The sequence below is a fragment of the Lynx canadensis genome, chromosome B2 (assembly GCF_007474595.2).
Source record: "Lynx canadensis isolate LIC74 chromosome B2, mLynCan4.pri.v2, whole genome shotgun sequence".
Lineage (NCBI taxonomy): Eukaryota > Metazoa > Chordata > Mammalia > Carnivora > Felidae > Lynx > Lynx canadensis.
Window position 1 is genome coordinate 123,989,407 of NC_044307.1, and position 18,712 is coordinate 124,008,118.

The window sequence follows — 18,712 nt, forward strand, 5'->3', positions numbered from 1 at the left end:
TTTTTTTTGCAATAAAATGGAAAACACCATTAATAGGAAAATAGGTATGTGGGTAAGTAGATACATAGATAGATTCAAATAGTGGCTTCTTATGCAACCATTGAAAGCTACATTTTTGAATCACTATATTGTACACCTGAAACTAAATATAACACTGTATGTTAACTACACTGGAATTAAAATAAAAAATTTAAAAAAACAATATTATATAAGAATATTTAGCAACAGAGGTAAGCTCAAGCTATAGTAAGTAAAAAAAAGTATTAAATATAATACATTATAATGTATACATTATATGTGAATACATGCATGTGAATAAAAAAAATGTCTGGAAAGTTGTACACCAAAATAACAGCTGCGTATTGCGATTGTGCATTATTTTTCTTCTTTATTCCTTCTATATATTTTTTTACAATCTTTCTTACGAACATTGATTACTTTTAAAATTTAAAAACCCACCAAAACACAAGAAAAACAATACTGACAACCTGTGTGACTGAACGTAAAACTGAACCGCAGCACAAAAAAATAATGCAGACTCTTAAGCTGTTTGATGCAATCGACCTTGTCTAATGAACGTGAGATTAGAATTCACATTCTGTGGAGGAGAAATAAATCAGATCAAACGGAGGCTGAAGACAGAGAGGATTTAGTGAGGTTATGAAAGAGGCAGCCAGGTCACAGGAGCTTCAAAAGATTTTTTTTCAAGGCTAAAATGACTTACGGGCTCTTTAATACAAATAAAGAGTTTTCTTTTGGGGTCCTTCACATTTCTACATCAAAAATCAACACATGAGAAAATGAGTCAGTGCATCCCACCTACACGCCCCATCTGCCTCCTGCACCCACACTGTTTCCTCCTCCCACAGATGCCAGCCACTCGCAGTCAGTCGCAGAGCTCTAAAATCAAGAGACAGCGTAACATGGGGCTGAAAGAAACCGAATGAAGCAGTGGCTGATGAAAAACAAACGAGAGATGTGCAAAGAAAAATACTAGCTAAGTTAAAGCAGTCACAAGAAGAAGGGAGATGGGTTATTTCCAGAGAACTGCCTCCTGGGACTTGATGCTAAAATAAAATAGAAACACTGCAGAAGGCTTTTAGATTAAGAGTGAAACTAGATATTCAAAATAAATGGTACAGGCAAAATGGAGCATACTCATCAGGTCTGAATGTCTAAGCAGGAACAGATACATTTTTTTGGATGCTGTGTAGAACATTAAAAATGCTTGTTTGTATAACTTTAATACACTGAATAGAGTACAACTCAAAAAAGAGGCGCTTTTTTCTACTTCAGGTCCAGATGACTGATATATTTATGTTCTTTTCTAAATTTATTTTTTCATTTCCATGGAGTAAAATGTACTCTTCTTTCTTCTCTAATGAAGTGATCAGAGCCTGTGCCCCATTTTCTTAAATTGTTGAATTTGTCTTCTTGTTGAGGTTTGTGGGTTCTTTATATTTTCTGGATATTTTTCCTTTGTCAGACAATGGGATTTGCAAATATTTTCTCCCAGTTTGTGACTTGTCTTTCCAGTCTGTTGACAGGATTTTCTTTTTTTTTTTAAACAATTTAATGTTTTTTTATTTTTATTTTTGAGACAGGGAGAGACAGAGCATGAACAGGGGAGGGTCAGAGAGAGGGAGACACAGAATCTGAAACAGGCTCCAGGCTCTGAGCTGTCAGCACAGAGCCCAACGCGGGGCTGGAACTCACAGACCACAAGATCATGACCTGAGCCAAAGTCAGCCGCTCAACCGACTGAGCCACCCAGGCGCCCCTGTTGACAGGATTTTCAAAGAGCAGAAATTTCTAACGGTAAGTCCAATTTATCAATTTTTTTCTTCTATGGATTGTGCTTTAGGTGTGGTATCTTGCCTAACCCAAAGTCACAAAAGTTTTCTCCCATGTTTTCTTCTAGAAATTTTGTAGCTTTACATTTTACATTCTGATCTATGATCCATGTTAAGTTAATTTTTGTCAATGACATGGGATATGGGTCAAGATTCATATTTGTTGTAAAGACTCTCCTTTCTCAGGCGAACTGCTTCTGCTTCTTTGTCAAACACTAAATGGCTACATTTGTGTGGGTCTGTTGTTGGGTTTTCTGTTCTATCTTTTGCCAACACTACACTGTTCTGATACTTGGGGCTTTATGGTAGGTATTGAAATCAACTGTGAGGCTTCCAACTCTATTCTTCTGTTTTCAAAATTGTTTTAGCTAATTTAGTTGTTCTATTTGCTTTCCTGTGTAAGTTTCCTGTGTAATTGGTAGCTGAGAGCTATCAGTTGATAACTACACACAAAAAAAATTCCTCCTGGGATTCTGACTGATATTGTGTTGGATCTACAGATAGATCACTTTGGGGGGAACTGACATCTTCATACATGGAGTCTTTCCATGCATGAATATAGTGTATCTCTCTATTTATTTAGGTCTTCTTTGATTTCTTTCCTAAGTATTTTGTAATTTTCTTTTTTATTTTAATTTCTTCAAATATAATTTATCGTCAAGTTGGCTAACATATGGTATATACAGTGTGCTCTTGGTTTTGGGGGTAGATTCCGTGATTCATTGCTTACATACAACACCCAGTGCTCATCCCGACAAGTGCCATCCTCAATGTCCATCAATAGACAGTTCCTACATGTATTCTGTTAGATTTATACCTAAGTGTTTCATTTTTTTTGGTGCTATTATAGATGATGTTCTTTCAATTTCCTAGTTTTTCATAGCTAGTATGTAAAAATACAGTTGACTTTTGTATATTGACCTTCTATCCTGAGACTTTGCTAAACTCACTTATTAGTTCCAGGAGCTTTTTTTTTTATTTGCACACGTTCTGGGATTTTCTACATGGATAATCATGTCATTTGAAACTAGAAATGATTTTATGTCTTCCTTTCTAACCTGTATGTCTTTTATGGTTTGGGGTTTTTGTTGTTGTGTGCTTTGTTTTGCCTGGTTACACTGGCTGAGGCTTCCAGTAACACAGGATTTTTAAAAATAGTAACATTTCATTATTTAACAAAAATATCATCTTATGACTATCTTCTCAAAAGCAGTAAAATAGGTGAAAATTATCTTCCTTGTGAGGTGATCTTAAATCATGTCTAAAATGCAAAAAAAAAAAGATGTAATTATAATAAACACTTGTTACTCCACAATTCTTAAAACTCACTTCTATGAGTTGCAGTTTACCCACTTTATTTCACAAACATGTATTTATAATTATTATGTGCCAGGCACTATTTGCTTATCAAAAATTAACTCAATCTTCATAAAACCCCTTTTTGGAGGCAATATTATTATCATTACTTTAGGACACTGAGGCAGAGAATGTATAAATAATCTGCCCATCATCAGCTAGGAAGTGATGGCACCCTGCCATCCTTGGAAGGATTCAAACTCAAGCAATCTAGGGGTGCCTAGGTGGCTCAGTTGGTTGAGCAACCAACTCTTAATTTTGGTTCAGGTCATGATCTCAGTCATGAGATCGAGAGTCTCACGTTAGGCTCCGTACTGAGTGTGAATGAAGCCTGCTTGAGATTATAGCTCTTGCTCTCTCTCTCTCTCTCTCTCTTTGCCCCTCCCTACTCACACTCTCTCTAAAATTAAAAACAAAAAACAAGCAGGCTAGCTGGAGAGTCCATGCTCCTAGTTCTTCACTGAGCCACACCCTACACTTACAGGTTACAGAGGTTCTCAAGATCAGAACATAAATTTAGAGATGCAAAAAAGATTTGAGGACCAAAGCATATATTCCTTTCATATGTTTTATGACCAAATGCACTTAATAATTTTCTGATTGAGTTTCTGTAGTAATATTGTGAGTAAAACTGCTATACTTAAAAACTAAAGTTTACTTAAAAATTAAGTCTGTTTAAAAATATAGACAAAGGTACAAAAATCTCTTACATTTTTAGCTAAAGTGCCATGTCTTTCCTTTACTCCAATTGTGTTAATGTTAAATGGAGCACAAAATTAGATTTACCCAGGGTTTATTAAAGCATAATAAATTTTTAGGGCAATAACATAAAACTGTTGTGCCTAATTGCATTTTGGCCATTAAATGGCAGTGATTCATGGTCTGTGTTACTTTTTTTTATTTAATTTTTCCTTCATAATACCCTATCTGTTAGTTAAATATCTCACATGAGCTCCTGTTGCTTGTAAAAAGCAGAGTTGAAGCAAAACATTAATGTTCAGTTACTTTTTATCTATTCAATGTTTTCCTTCCGCATTAGATCACTGATGACAAGGCAAGAGCCCAGTAGTGATTTGGCTTGTAGTCTGGTCTACAAGATACTCCGAAACTCCATTACCAATGGAAACTTCCCAAGTTATCACACAGAGCTACCCATTCAATCATACCCATCCCCCAAGATGACCCACTGGTGCCAATTTAATTCTACAAACGTCCTGGGCACTTACTACATAAAAGTTGTGTTATTTGCTGTTACGAAAGCTAAAGGAAAAAATTAACTAGATATGATTTTTGCCATCTCTTGTGGAGCAGAAACATGAGTTGGCAAATACCGACACAGAATGTGTACCGGGCAGAATGTGGCTGGTGCTGGTGAAGTACAAATGGCGACATTCAGAGGCCAGGGAGGCCAGTCCTGGTAGAAGGAATGACTGAAGCAAATGTGAATGAGGCATCAGCAGGCAGAGGAGTTGGGGTGGAGCACCTCAAAGAGCAGACTAAAAAAACAGAAGCCCTGCACATCAAAGGCACCACAGAAAAAGGAAAGGCACAAAGTGCCTGGGGCTTGGTCTGAGCAATGAAGCAAACCTCAGTAGGAAACAAAGTCAATTCCCAATGGAATTCTAGAGCGTCCCCTAAAGAGCAGACACTAACCCCCAAATGCCCATACCATCTTAGATTCTTGTTGTTGTTTTTTTAATTTTTTTAATGTTTATTTTTGAAAGAGGGAGAGAGAGACCCAAAGCATCAGCAGGGGAGGGGCAGAGAGAGAGAGAGAGGGAGACACAGAATCTGAAGCAGGCTCCAGGCTCTGAGCTGTCAGCACAGAGCCCGATGTGGGGCTCCAACTCACTAACTGTGAGCTCATGACCTGACCTGAAGTCGAACGCTTAACCTACTGAGCCACCCAGGCGCCCCTAGATTCTTAAGGGAAGTATAGCTTGCATTCCATTGATTTTTCCATATTATGAATAAATAAGGGTTATTTACAACAAATCTACTATATGTAAATTACTAAAATGTTACTCATGACCTAGCAGTGTCCTGGTAGAGCGTCCTAGAGACTCTGAGTCAGGTTACTAAAGTTTGGCAGATATGCAATGTTGGGACATTGCAAACCTCCCATATTAATAGAGGTAAAATTGTTGAGATTTTCATGAAGGACAGAATAATCTACCATCATTGTTGTCTTGAATTGGTCATGGTTTGGCAATTCCTGCTATGAATTACTATTCATGTAGCTTCATCAGTATCATTTTATTTTCCTGTATGTATTTAGTTAACACTGTCATGTATAATGATACATATTTATGTCAACAATAAACATTTTGGCCCATAATTTCCTCATCACTAAACTCCAATAAATGTATGCCTAGTGATTCAAACATGAATCATTCTTATATTGCTAAAGCAAATGTATACATAATGTCCCCACCCCAGCCTTAATTTGCTTGTTTAATGCTCGTTTGATTATTACACTGGGGAGTTAATTTTTTTTTTTTTTTTGAACCTGGAAAGTGAGGACTAGGAGCAGGTGGTCAGAGGCAATCAACCTCCACAAGTTGGATTTTAAAAATGTTGAGAGCCAAGGCATCTACAGAAGGAAGGGGGGAGGAAAAGGGAGAAGCCTAGGGAGGGAAAGGGAAAAAGGGGGAAGAAGGGAGAAGAGAGAAGGAGGGAGAGAAAGAGGAAGCAGAACCAAACAAGATTGGTATAAAAACGGATGTCTCCTTGCCTGGACAGTAGCCGCAGGAGTCCGGTTCCTGATGCTCCAGCTTTAGAGAAGTGAGGGGGAAATTAGCACACATCCATAAAAGGTACCCATCCCACAGTGAAAGGACCCAGAACCACAGCTCTCTGACAGGAGGAAATGCAGCCTCAGAAAAGCACACCACAGGGTGAAAAGCTGGAAGGGGAATCTTCTCTCCAACTCCAGGGGCCTTGAGACGAGGGATAAGCATACAGATGACAGACAAGCCATTTCATGACTTCCCAGTGTTTGAATCCTAATTAAGTTTCTGGATGGATGACCTTGGACACTACCTTAAGTTCACTGAGCTTTGGTTTCCTTAACCATAAATCAAGAATAATAATACCAGTATTTACAGCACAAAGCTGTTAGGATTACATGTGCATGAGACACAGCAAACTCTCAATATATGATTATTATAAGGAGCCATCATAAGAAATAAGAAGGGCTCCATAAGAAATAAGGAGCCATCATAATAGGAAGCCCTTTGAACAATTTATCATAAAAATGGTATCAAAGACAATGCTAAAATGTAAGTCAATACCCCTGATGAAATCTCATATGAATAATTACTCATAGAAATGAGGCTGAAATCAAATTATGAAAACACACAAAGCTAGCACAAAGAATTTTGACTTGATTCTATAGTCAATGGTGATCCATCTATATCTATGTTTTGAGAAGGGGTATGGCAGATCAAAGTTTGGGGAAGATAAACCTAGATTTTATGCACGGATGATAGACAAAACAGACTGGAAGCTGGGAGATCAGTTAGGAGTCATTCACTAAACTAATACAGAGATAACATGGTAGGGAATTCAAGAGGCTTTAGGGATTTGGTGGATACAGGATAAAGAATTAAAGATGATTCTATTTCAAACTTGAATGGTTAACACTTATGGCTTGCCATTAACACAAGTGACATAAGAAAATATACTATTTTTTTGGTAGGAACTTGAGTTTGGACTGAGATACCTTAAATATCATGTGTTTGTGTGTGTGTGTGTGTGTGTGTGTATGTGTGGTATCTAACTGACAGGTGTCATTCTGAATCACAGCAGAAATCAGAATCAGATATCCAGACTTCAAGCTATATTCAAGAAAGTATGGTACTGGGTACAAAAACATACATATAGATCAATGGAACAGAACAGAAAACCCAGAAATGGACCCACAACTATGGTCCACTAATCTTTGACAGAGCAGGAAAGAATATACAATGGAAGAAAGCCAGTCTCTTCAACAAATACTGTTGGGAAAATGGACAGCAACATGCAGAAGAATGAAACTGGACAACTTTCTTATACCAGACACAAAAATAAATTCAAAATGGATAAAAGACCTGAATTTTAGATAGGAAACCACAAAAATCCTAGAGAACACAGGCAGGAACCTCTTTGACCTTGGCCGTAGCACCTTCTTACTAAGCACATCACCAGAGACAAAGGAAACAAAAGCAAAAATGAACTATGGGACTTCATCAAGATAAAAAGCTTCTGCACAGCAAAGGAAACAATCAATAAAACTAAAAGGCAGCCCATCGAATGGGAGAAGAGATTTGCAAATTACATGTGTGATAAAGGGTTAGCATCCAAAATCTATAAAGAACTTACACAACTCAACACCCAAAAAGCCAAAGAATCAGACCGATTTAAGAGTCATGGTGCTGTTAGTAGTTGAAGTGGCAGGTGTGTATGAGATTGAACAACTTAGACAATATAGAGAAAAATGAAAAGGTATCTATGATTCAGGAAACCCTTTCTTCATCAAATACCCCACGGAAACATAGTTCATCAACATGCATGTGTAACAAATGTTCATAACAGCACTATTTGTAAACCATCAACAATAGAAGAAATAAAGTGTGCTATATAGAGACAATGGATACCACATAGCAATAGATTTTTAAAAATCTACAACTACATGTGACAACATGAATGAATCTCACAGATTGTTAAAAGAATCTGGATACAAAGGAGTAGGTATCTTATGATTTTGTTCCTATGATGCTCAAAAATTTGATATTAAAAGTAAAAAAAAACTAGCAGATACTTTGGTGGAGGACAGTGGCTGAAAGGGGACTCAGGGAGGTCTTCTGGAGGGCTGGTAAGGTTCTGCCTCTTGATCGGTATTCAGGCATGTTCACGTTGTGAAAATCAATTCATCTCTGGTTAATGATTTTGTCAAGAATGGTAAAAGAGGACTGTATTTAGTTTCCTGTAGTCATTATAACAAAGTACCATAAACTTAGTCCCTAAACACAACACTGTAATTCTTTCACAATTTTTTTAATGTGTACTCATTTCTGAGAGGGGGGGAAGGGGCAGAGAGAGAGGGGACAGAGGATCTGAAGTGGGCTCTGTGCTGACAGCAAAGAGCCTGATGTGGGGCTTGAACTCAGGTCACGTGAGATCATGACCTGAACCAAAGTCGGGCGCTTAACCGACTGAGCCACCCAGGCACCCCTCACAGTTTTTTTTAAGTTTATTAATTTTGAGAGAGACAAAGAGAGAACAGGAGAGGGGCAGAGATAGAGAGAGAGAGGGAGAGAGAGAGAGAGAGAGAATCCTAAGCACACTCTGTGCTGTCAGCATGGAGCCGGATGGGGGGCTCGAACTCATGAACTGCAAGATCATGACCAGAGCTGAAATCATGAGTCTGAAGCTTAACTGACTGGGCTAGCCAGGAGCCCCTCTTTCATAGTTTGGACGTCCAAAATCAAGGTGTCAGCAAGGCCAAGACTGTGGTATCTCTACAGGCTTTAGAGGAGAATCTATTCTTTGCCTCTTCTACAATCTAGCAGTTTCTAGCATCCCTTGGCCTGTCGTGTGTGTGCCTGTGGTATTAAACTGCCTTTTGCCTCTCTCTTGGAAAGACACTTGTGATGGCAGTTAGGGCCCATCCCAGGAATTTGAGATCATCTCCTTATCAAGACCCTCAATTCAATCATATCTGCAAAGACCCTTTTTCCAAATAAGGCAGCATTCAGCAGTCCCAGGGTTTTGGCATAGACATTGGAGCATAGGAGTAAGGATCAGTTTTCAGCCTACCACAAGGACTTGGAAGGTGAGTACAGCAGAACTCAAAGTGTTGAATAAGAGGTGAAGGAATGGAGGTAATGAGCACAGACAACTCCCCAGAAGAGGAAGAGGAAGGAAGACGAATAACATTTACTGAGATCTACAGTAGAGATCTTTTACATTCAGTAAGGAAACCAAGAGATCAGACAATACTTTAAAGGGATAGAAAGATCTAAAGGTTTTTAATTTTAAGGTGGAGTACTTGAACATTAGTAGAAAGATGAAGATGTTAAAGGGAGAGGTGGCTAATTAACAGGGACAATTTCTAGATTCTCAGATGAGAAAGACAGGTTTGGGTGTGAGGTAGAGGAGAATAGTTAGCCTTGAAAAAGCAGTCCTCAATATAGTTTTTTTTTTTTTTAATTTTTATTTTAGAGGAAGAGACTGCATGCAAGCAGGGGAGAGGGGCGGGGGGGGGGGGAGAGAGAGAGAGAGAGAGAGAGAGAGAGAGAGAGAGAGAGAGAGAGAGAACCTTAAGCAGGCTCCATGCTCAGTGCAGTGCCTGATGCAGGGCTCAATCCCATGGCCCTGGGATCATGACCTGAACAGAAATCAAGAGTCAGACACTCAACCAACTGAAACACCCAGGCACTCCAATATAATTTTTCTTATTAAACAAATATAAGTAGGCACTACATCAAAAAGTGTTACTCTCTTTACAAGTTAAAATAGGGTCCAGTTTATACCTTAAGAATTTATTCTTCAGTGTAATGGCAATAACAACAGACCTGGTCAATAATCTATAAAGAGTAGGTAATATAAGAAAAGCATAAGTCAAAATTAACTCTAAAGTTTATTATGTGACAGGGCCCTGCTGACATTATAAGCAGAAATAGGATATCGAGCAGCTTTGATGTTAAAATTTATTTTATTTATTTTGAAAGAGAGAGAGAGTGAGTGGGAGTAGGAGAGGAGCAGAGAAAGAGGGAGAGAGAGAATTCCAAGCAGGCTTTCCACTGTCAGCATGGAGCCCAGCATAGGGCTTGAACTCACAAACTGTGAGATCATGACCTGAGCTCAACTCAAGAGTCAGATGCTTAACTGACTGAGCCACCGAGGTGCCCCTGATGTTAAAAATTTCTATATCACCATTGAAAACTATGTTTCTCTCTGAAATTATTATATTTTCTAAAGGTATACTGGGTTTAAGAGTCCATAATCATAAATTTAGATCTCTATAAACTCATTTTATGTAATCAATTTCAGTACTTAAGTAATCAATCTATTTTCATCAGATGCTGAAAAAGCAATTCATAAAATTTTGAACAGGCTATTTTAGAGTTTACTATATCTTTTACTGCAGTTAAAGTGCATGCCATTTGCGGGAGGAGGGGTCTCTCACATTTAATTTCAATTAAATCTGCAAAGCTGTTCATGCTTCAGTGAAGTTTCTGACACACAGCATAGCTCTTTGTAGAAGAATCTTACACAAGAGTCCTCCTTACCAGTTGGAACCAATAATCGGCCTCATTCAATTGGCACTGGTATTAAGTTCTGTAAGGTTACAAGAGTTGATTTGAGATCATTTTTTTGAAGAAAATCTGATTGTTCCTCATGGATGGGCATCCTGTTTTATACATTTACAACTTATCTACACAGAGACAGTAGGAAGAGGCCGGCCAATCCTGGAAAATTATCTGATGGTGCTCCCTAATAAAATGGCCATGGCAATTTCATTCATGTCTGAGGTTGTTCTGATTGAGATTTTCACACTCTGTCTAGGGAAACGGCTACAGTATATACGCGTTATAGCTACATAAACGATAATAGTTACTTAAACAGTGTAGCGGGGTGCCTGGGTGGCTCAGTCGGTTAAGCGGCCGACTTCAGCTCAGGTCGTGATCTCGCGGTCCGTGGGTTCGAGCCCCGCATTGGGCTCTGTGCTGACAGCTCAGAGCCTGGAGCCCGTTTCGGATTCTGTGTCTCCCTCTCTCTCTGCCCCTTCCCCCGTTTGCACTCTGTCTCTCTCTGCCTTTCAAAAATGAATAAATGTTAAAAAAAAAAAAAATTAAAAAAAAAACAAAAACACAGTGTAGCACGGGGATACAATCAACAAAATTCAGATAATGGAAAATCCTTCAGGAAAAAGGACCAGGTTTCCTCAAAGAAACGTTAGAGGGAGTGGGAGAGCAAGATGGAGAGAGAAATCAGATAGTAAAGACTTTAGGGACACCGTCAATTACCACGCATATACCTGATCTGGACTCTTGACTAAAAACAAACTTTAAAAAATATGACATGAGTGAGAAAATTTGGCAACTGACAAGATTTTTTATTTGTTCACATATTTTTTAAATGTCTCTTTTTTTTATTTTAAGAGGTGGGGGCACATGTGCAAGCAGGGGAGGGATAGAGAGAGAGAGAGAGAGAGAGACAGAGAGAGAGAAAGGGAGAGAATCCCAAGCAGGCTCCCCGCTCAACACAGAGACATGGGGTCTGGCACAGGGCTTGATTCCATGACCCTGGGATCATGACCTGAGCCGAAATCAAGAGTTGGACGCTTAACCTACTGAGCCACCCACGTGCCCCAAAAACTGACAAGGTTTTTGATGCTATTAAGACATTACTTTAAATGTGATTAAGAGACTGTGGTAGGAGCCCTTATGGTTTAGAGATTTTAAAAAGTGAACTGTTGGTGCATAGTGCCTCGTAATGTGTGTATTCTTTATCAAAGACTGTTATTCCTCATGCAATAAGCGATTGAACTGCAAGCAAGAATCGCTAAACTTGTTCCTGCTGCAGGAAGAACATAGGTAGTAAAATGAAAGACACCCAGCTCACATGCAACTTGTTTGGCAGAAACAGTTACTCACCCTGATGAACAGGCCAGTTTGAAAGGTTGGTTTTTTTTTCCCCCTTCTTGCATTTACAGCTGTCATCTATTGTCCTCATAAACCCAATCGGATCTAAGCAGTGTGGGTGAGTGCCCGGGAGATCCACTGTGCTCCAGGATTCGCAAAGTGTGAACAAGTGGAAAACTCTGAGTCAGAATTCACCAACAGGTCTAAAAGATGTTATGCTTTTCCGTTCTCTGTAGTCTCTCAAAGTCACTTGCAACACCTAATAAATAATCTGCGTCTAGTCAAAATGGGAACTGTTTTTGTTCAAATTTCTACATCTTCTTCAAAGAGTATCTGTAATTCTATTAACACAGCAGATGTGTAAATACGATTCTGCCAGGAATGATGTCACTCCACGGCTTACGTGTTGACAATGCATTTGAATTCAACAATTCATTTTGGGGGCTTTAAAGCTTCCTTCTTGAGGAAGACCTAATGGAGAGAGTGCGTTGGAATTACAACTATTCGTTGTTAAAGAATCTGTTTATTGCTGACCTAAGAGTCTGGGTTCTTTTTTTTTTTTCTTCCAATTAAAACTAAATATCAGGAATTCACTTAACTCTCTAGGAAAGTAAAGTTTTGTTTAAATGTGACGGATTAATGTGATCACAAAAACGTCACTTAAAACAGGAGCTATCGTTATACCTAAAAGGCCAGTCACACTAAGGTGAAGACTGGGAAGAACATACCCCTTAGAAGCCCTCCAATGGGGGCGGTGGGGGGGAGGGAAGGGGAGCACCTGGGTGGCTCAGTCAGTTAAGCGTCTGACTTCAGCTCACTTCAGTCATGAAGAGATCATCCGTCATGAGCTCACGGTTCCTGAGTTCAAGCCCCACATCAGGCTCTGTGCTGACAGCTCAGAGCCTAGAGCCTGCTTCAGATTCTGTGTCTCCCTCTCTCTGCCCCTCCCCCGCTCAACTCTCTCTCTCTAAAATAAATAAACATTAAAAATTGAAAAAAAAAAAAAAAAGCGGCCCTTCAATGGGAAATGTGGAATAAGCCTGTTCCACAGACACAGCGATAGACCAGAGAGGAATGGACCTGGCCACAGCCCCCTTCAGTGTATTAGCCACTAAGTGATGCCCTCACTCATGTCTTTCAATAGCCTCCTATCACATCACACTGGGGGCTCCGGTTTCTTAACCTTGCTTCAATCCCATCAGGCACTTTGGAAATGCCTCCTTGGCTCTCACACTTGTTTAGCAAGCATCTATTATCTATCCTGTACAAGGTTCTGTGAAGGGGTCAAAGAAATAAGCACCCTTTGAGGAGCTTATCATCTTCAAGTGCTTATGAGCTATAGAAGTCCAAGGTCAATGAAGTGTATGTAATTGTTCAATGGGGACACAGAACAAGGAGTGATTAATTCTGACGGAGGGGGTCTTAGAGAAGGCATTGCAGGGGCAACACCTGCAAGGGGAGCCTTGAGAAATGGTCATCTTTCAGTACATTGACTGGGAAGGAGGGGCATTTCTGGCTGCTCATGATTGCATAATATAGGAGTTTCTCTCTGCCAGAAAAAATTGCTCCACCACCGATGAATGGACGTGTGCACAATCTCCCTATGAGGGAGGAAAGGCTTATCATTCTGTCTATCCAGGCTTCCTGCAGGAAGTGTACAAGCAGTGAAACAAATTGCACAATCATTTCTTAGGAGCGCTTTTCAGTAAAAACATTTTTCTTACTCAGAAGAGAGAGATTTCATTTGGCTTCTGCTTTCACACATCCTAAACTGCATGACTAAATACACCCCTTTCTCTTAGGTACCGCTGGGCTGCCCTGTTATCTATCCTCTTTACTCCTTGGTCCCAGCAGAGTTTTGGCTCCCTTCCCTTTTCTCAGCTCCTCTTGGAAGCCTACAGCTAAGGACACGTTGGTCAGTGCGCTAGAAGCCAAGAGGTGCCTACTCGCTGAACAGAAAACTCTGCAGCGGAGGCGTTTGATGGTAAAGAGACAGCTTTTAATTCACGTTGCTGAAGCAGGGGAGGCAAAAAGAAAAACTCACCTCCAGGAAAGATGAAAAAATAAAGGGCACCTGGACAGATACAACTGTGAGAACTGATTCGTTGGGAGGGACCCCTGACAAAGTGATGGGACCTGAGGGAGGTAGAGAAATAAAGGGAGGTCGAAATAAACATGGCCCATCCATAGTCAGTACTGACCGGGCATGACAAATAGCAAGCGGTTCCTCCCATCAGGGAGTGTGTGGCTGGTTGGATCAGGCGACCCAAGTCTGCACTTTGGCTGTGCAGCAAACATTACTGGGGACCCTAGGCCTAAAACCCCTGTTCCCCCAGCCTGTTTCTGTCAAATGACAACGATAGTAGTCCCTGTCACAGAAAGGACTGAACAACAATGAGCCCTTAAGAAATACTAGCCATCATGGGGCGCCTGGATGGCTCAGTCGGTTAGGCGGCCGACTTCGGCTCAGGTCATGATCTCGCGGTCCGTGGGTTCGAGCCCCGCGTCGGGCTCTGTGCTGACAGCTGAGCCTGGAGCCTGTTTCAGATCCTGCGTCTCCCTCTTTCTCTGACCCTCCCCTGTTCATGCTCTGTCTCTCTCTGTCTCAAAAATAAATAAATGTTAAAAAAAAATTAAAAAAAAAAGAAATATTAGCCATCAATAGAGAGTGGGCCACGGATTAGAAGGTACCTTCACACCTTATTCCTACCACAGAGAACTGTCAATAATTTAGAGATAGGTTTCTATACTTTTCTGGTTTAGTAACCAGGAGCTATGCAATCCATACATTGGGGTTCACTCTTCTCAAGGGATTCTTTTGTAATCTGGACAAAACCGCTAGCTGGAGAACATCTTCCAGAAAAGCCTCAGACCGTGTGCAAACAACCAGTATCTAGAGTTACTCTTGGGGTTTGAAGGGGACAGATCAGGGAGAATAACTGCAAGCCCCTCAGAAGGTGCTGGAACCAGTTCAGTAGGTATCTTGGTTTGCTTCAGAGTCTCCGATTCTGTCCACTGCCCCACTGTCATGTCTAGTAGAGACCGCTTCACTCTGTCACCCTCAGCAGCAGAGCAGTCCCAGGTCCCGCTGTGTTGTCACCTCCCATGGGGCAGTGGCAGCCAGAGGCTGGAGCCGCCAAAAAGCTCAGTGAGAACCACCCCTATGCTGTTACCACCTCATTAAGCTCGGCCCTGGGGCTTTCACCAGATGAAGACCTCAAACTGCTTTTAGAAGAGGAGCTGCTTTTTCCAAATTTCCCAGACCAAAGTAATGAGGGAGACTTTATAAATGGCATGAAGCAGAATCAGACAGCATCTGAACTCCAGCCCAGCATTTCATTTTGCTGGTGTTTTTCATCTTTTCTTTTTTATTTTTAAGCTGTTTTTTAAAAAAATTTTTTTTTAACATTTATTTATTTTTGAGACAGAGAGAGACAGAGCATGAACGGGGGAGGGTCAGAGAGAGGGAGACACAGAATCCGAAACAGGCTCCAGGCTCTGAGCTGTCAGCACAGAGCCCCACGCGGGGCTTGAACTCACGGACCGCGAGAACATGACCTGAGCCGAAGTCGGTCGCTTAACCAACTGAACCACCCAGGTGCCCCTTTTAAGCTGTTTTTAAAAATTATTTATTTATTTGAGAGAGACAGTGTGAGGGGGGTGGGAGTGGGAGAAAGAGAGAGAGAGAGAGAGAATCCCAAAGCAGGCTCTGCACTGCATGGTCAGTGCGCAGAGCCCAATGAGGGGCTCGAACCCACAAAACCGTGAGACCATGACCTGAGCCAAAGTCCAACGCTTAACTGGCTGAGCCACCCGGGTGCCCCAAATTTTCAACTTTTCTTTGGTCATTTTCTGTGTGTGTATGTGTGTGTGCATGTTTGTGCATGTGAGCATTTCCCTCTTTTTACCTTGTGCCTCCTTCACCTTTAATCTTGGTTTCCTTTTTTTGGAATCTACATCTTCCTCTAAGGGCCTATCCTTGTCCTCTTGTGTTTCTGTTGTTTACCCACCATTTCTTACTGAAAATACCCATGCCACGGTCAAGTCTCTTTCAGACACCAACAAGCCAGAGCTGGTTTTGCAGCAGCCGACATGTCTCTTGAGTCTTAGACTAAAAGTCCCAAATGCTCTTTGGGAACCGGTTTAAACCAAGCAGCCAAACCTAAAGATTCTCCCCAGTCGTCTCTACTCCCTGTGATTTCTTTAAGAGCAAGATGGAGACAAAAAAAATTGCCTGAGATTCCATCATCCATAATCTCACTACCAGGAACCCAGATGCTATTGTTATTCCAATTCCTGATTCGTTTTTTATGTTAGCTTGCTTTTAGAGAAAGTGTTACACAAATTATTTTCTTAAACTGCCCACACTTGCGAAAAGGAGCTTGCATGCTGCAGAACAACGGAGCCATTTTCTGCCACTTATTTAGATCCTATCACTCTGACACAGAGCCACATTTTTTACTTCTCTTAGAAATGAGAGTTAAATTAAAACGGTGATTCTTTTTCACTCCTGGAACCACTTTTTACTTCTTCATGTTTTATCCCCATCACATGAACCATCATCACATCTCATTATAACATGTACACTTGCTTTGCTATAAATAAGCCTGCCTTGGTTAAAGCTAAATGGGCTACCATCATGACCCCAGCAACATCACCCTCTTTACTAAATTTATGGAACCATAAGACTACATCCAGGTGACTGAGAGAAATTTAAATGTTGTCAATTCTCAAAAAAAAAAATGTATTCCTCGGTATCAAGGAAGTAAATTATTATACATATTTAAATGATCTATTATTAAAATGTATCACCTGGAGATACTAAGCATTTTGGTTTATTTCCTCCCTTTCCCACACAATTATATATACACACACCTACATGCATGCACACACTTATATGGTATGAGGGCAAAACTACAATTACTCTATATATAATATTCTAATCGTAACCACTTTTCATTGCTAACTTTACACTTGGGGAAATCTGAATACAGTGTTCACAATTTGCTCTTGAATTAAGACCCTAAAAGTCTGTACTCAAACATTTACAAAGCCCCTACAGCTACAGCTAACATCATACTTAGGGGTGAGAAACAAAAAGGTTTCCTGCTAAGATCAGAAACAGGGCAAAAAGATTCCCTCTCATCACTCCTTTTCAACATCAATGAGAAGTCCTAATCAATACAAGAAAAGGAAATAAAAGATATACTGATTGGGAAGGAAGACATAAAACTGTCTTTCTTCACAGATGACACGGTGATCTACATAGAAAACCTGAAAGAAGTGGCAAAAAAATTCTTAGAACTTACAAGTGATTATAGCAAGGTTACAGGATTCAAGGTTAACATAACAAATGTCAATTGCTTTCCTATATGCCAACAGTGAACAAGTGGAATTTAAAAGTAAAAACACATTACCATTTACATTAGGATCCCCAAAATGAAAACACTTAGGTATAAATATAACAAAATACGTACTAGATCTACATGAGCAAAATTACAGAACTGATAAGCATCAAAGAACTAAACAGATATTCCATGTTCATGAATAGAAAGACTCACTATGGTCAAGGTGTCAGCTCTTTCCAACTTGACCTATAGGTTCAGTGGAATCCCAGTTAAAGTCCTGAAAAGTTATTCTGTGGAGAAAAACTGATTCCAAAGTTTATATGGAAAAGGAAAAGATCAACAATAGCCAACACAATATCGAAGAACAAAGTTGGATATCTGACAATGCCCGACTTTAAGACTTACTGTAAAGCTACAGCAACCAAGACAATGTGATATTGGTGAAAAAAACAGGCAAATAGATTGATGGAATAGAATGGAGGACCCAGAAATAGACCCACATAAATACAGTCAACTGATCTTTAATAAAGGCACAAAGGCAATACAATGGAGCCAAGAGAGCCTTTTCAACAAACAGTGCTGGAACAACTGGACACACATACACACACACACACACACACACACAAAATGAATCTACATATAGACCTTATGCCCTTCACAAAAACTAACTCAAAATGGATCACAGACCTAAATGTAAAATGCAAATCTATAAAACTACTAGAAGATAACACAGGAGAAAATCTAGATGATTTGGATATGGCAATGACTTTTTAGATATAACACCATGATATAAAAGCATGATCCATAAAAGAAGTAATTGATAAATTGGACTTCATTAAAATTAAAAAGTTGTGCTCTGCAAAAGACACTGTTAAGAGAATGAGAAGACAAGCCACACACTGGGAGAAAATATTTGTCAAACACATGCCTGATAAAGGACTGTTACCCAAAATATACAAAGAATGCAAACTCAAAAATAAGAAAATACACGTTTAGATTAAAAAATGGGTCAAAAAAAAATCTGAACAGACACCTCACCGAAGAAGATAAATGGATGGCAAGTAAGCATATGAAAAATTGCTTAACATCATGTATGTCATTAGGGAACTGCAAATTATAACAACAATAAGATACCACTACATACCCATTAGAATGGCTAAAATTCAAAACACTGGAAACACCAATGCTGGCAAGAATGCAGAGCAACAATAAGTCATTTATTGCTGGTGGAAAGGGGGAAACTGGTACAGCCACTGTGAAAGAAGCTGGGTAGTTCATAGAAAATCAAAGATACTCTTACCCTACGATCCAGCCATCACGCTAACCCAAAGGACCTTATGTCCACACAAAAACTTGTACACAGATGCCTACAGCGGCTTTATTTATAACTGCCCAAACTTGGAAGCAACCAAGATGTTTTTCAGCATGCGAATGGATAAACAAACTGTGGTCCAGACAATGGAGTACTATTCAGCACTGAACAGAAATGAGCTATCAAGCCATAAGCAGAAATGGAAGGACATTA

General features: G+C 39.9%; 1 protein-coding gene and 1 long non-coding RNA gene across 4 annotated transcripts in view; one reads left to right on the forward strand and one right to left on the reverse strand.

Moving 5' to 3' along the window:
- Positions 1–18,712, reverse strand: part of MAP3K5 (mitogen-activated protein kinase kinase kinase 5) — a 207,747-nt gene that overhangs the window by 143,093 nt on the left and 45,942 nt on the right. The window lies entirely within an intron of this gene.
- LOC115514437 lies at positions 1,780–12,126 on the forward strand. The gene is made up of 2 exons (XR_003968971.1): positions 1,780–1,818; positions 11,911–12,126. It is a non-coding gene; the product is annotated as an uncharacterized LOC115514437 (long non-coding RNA).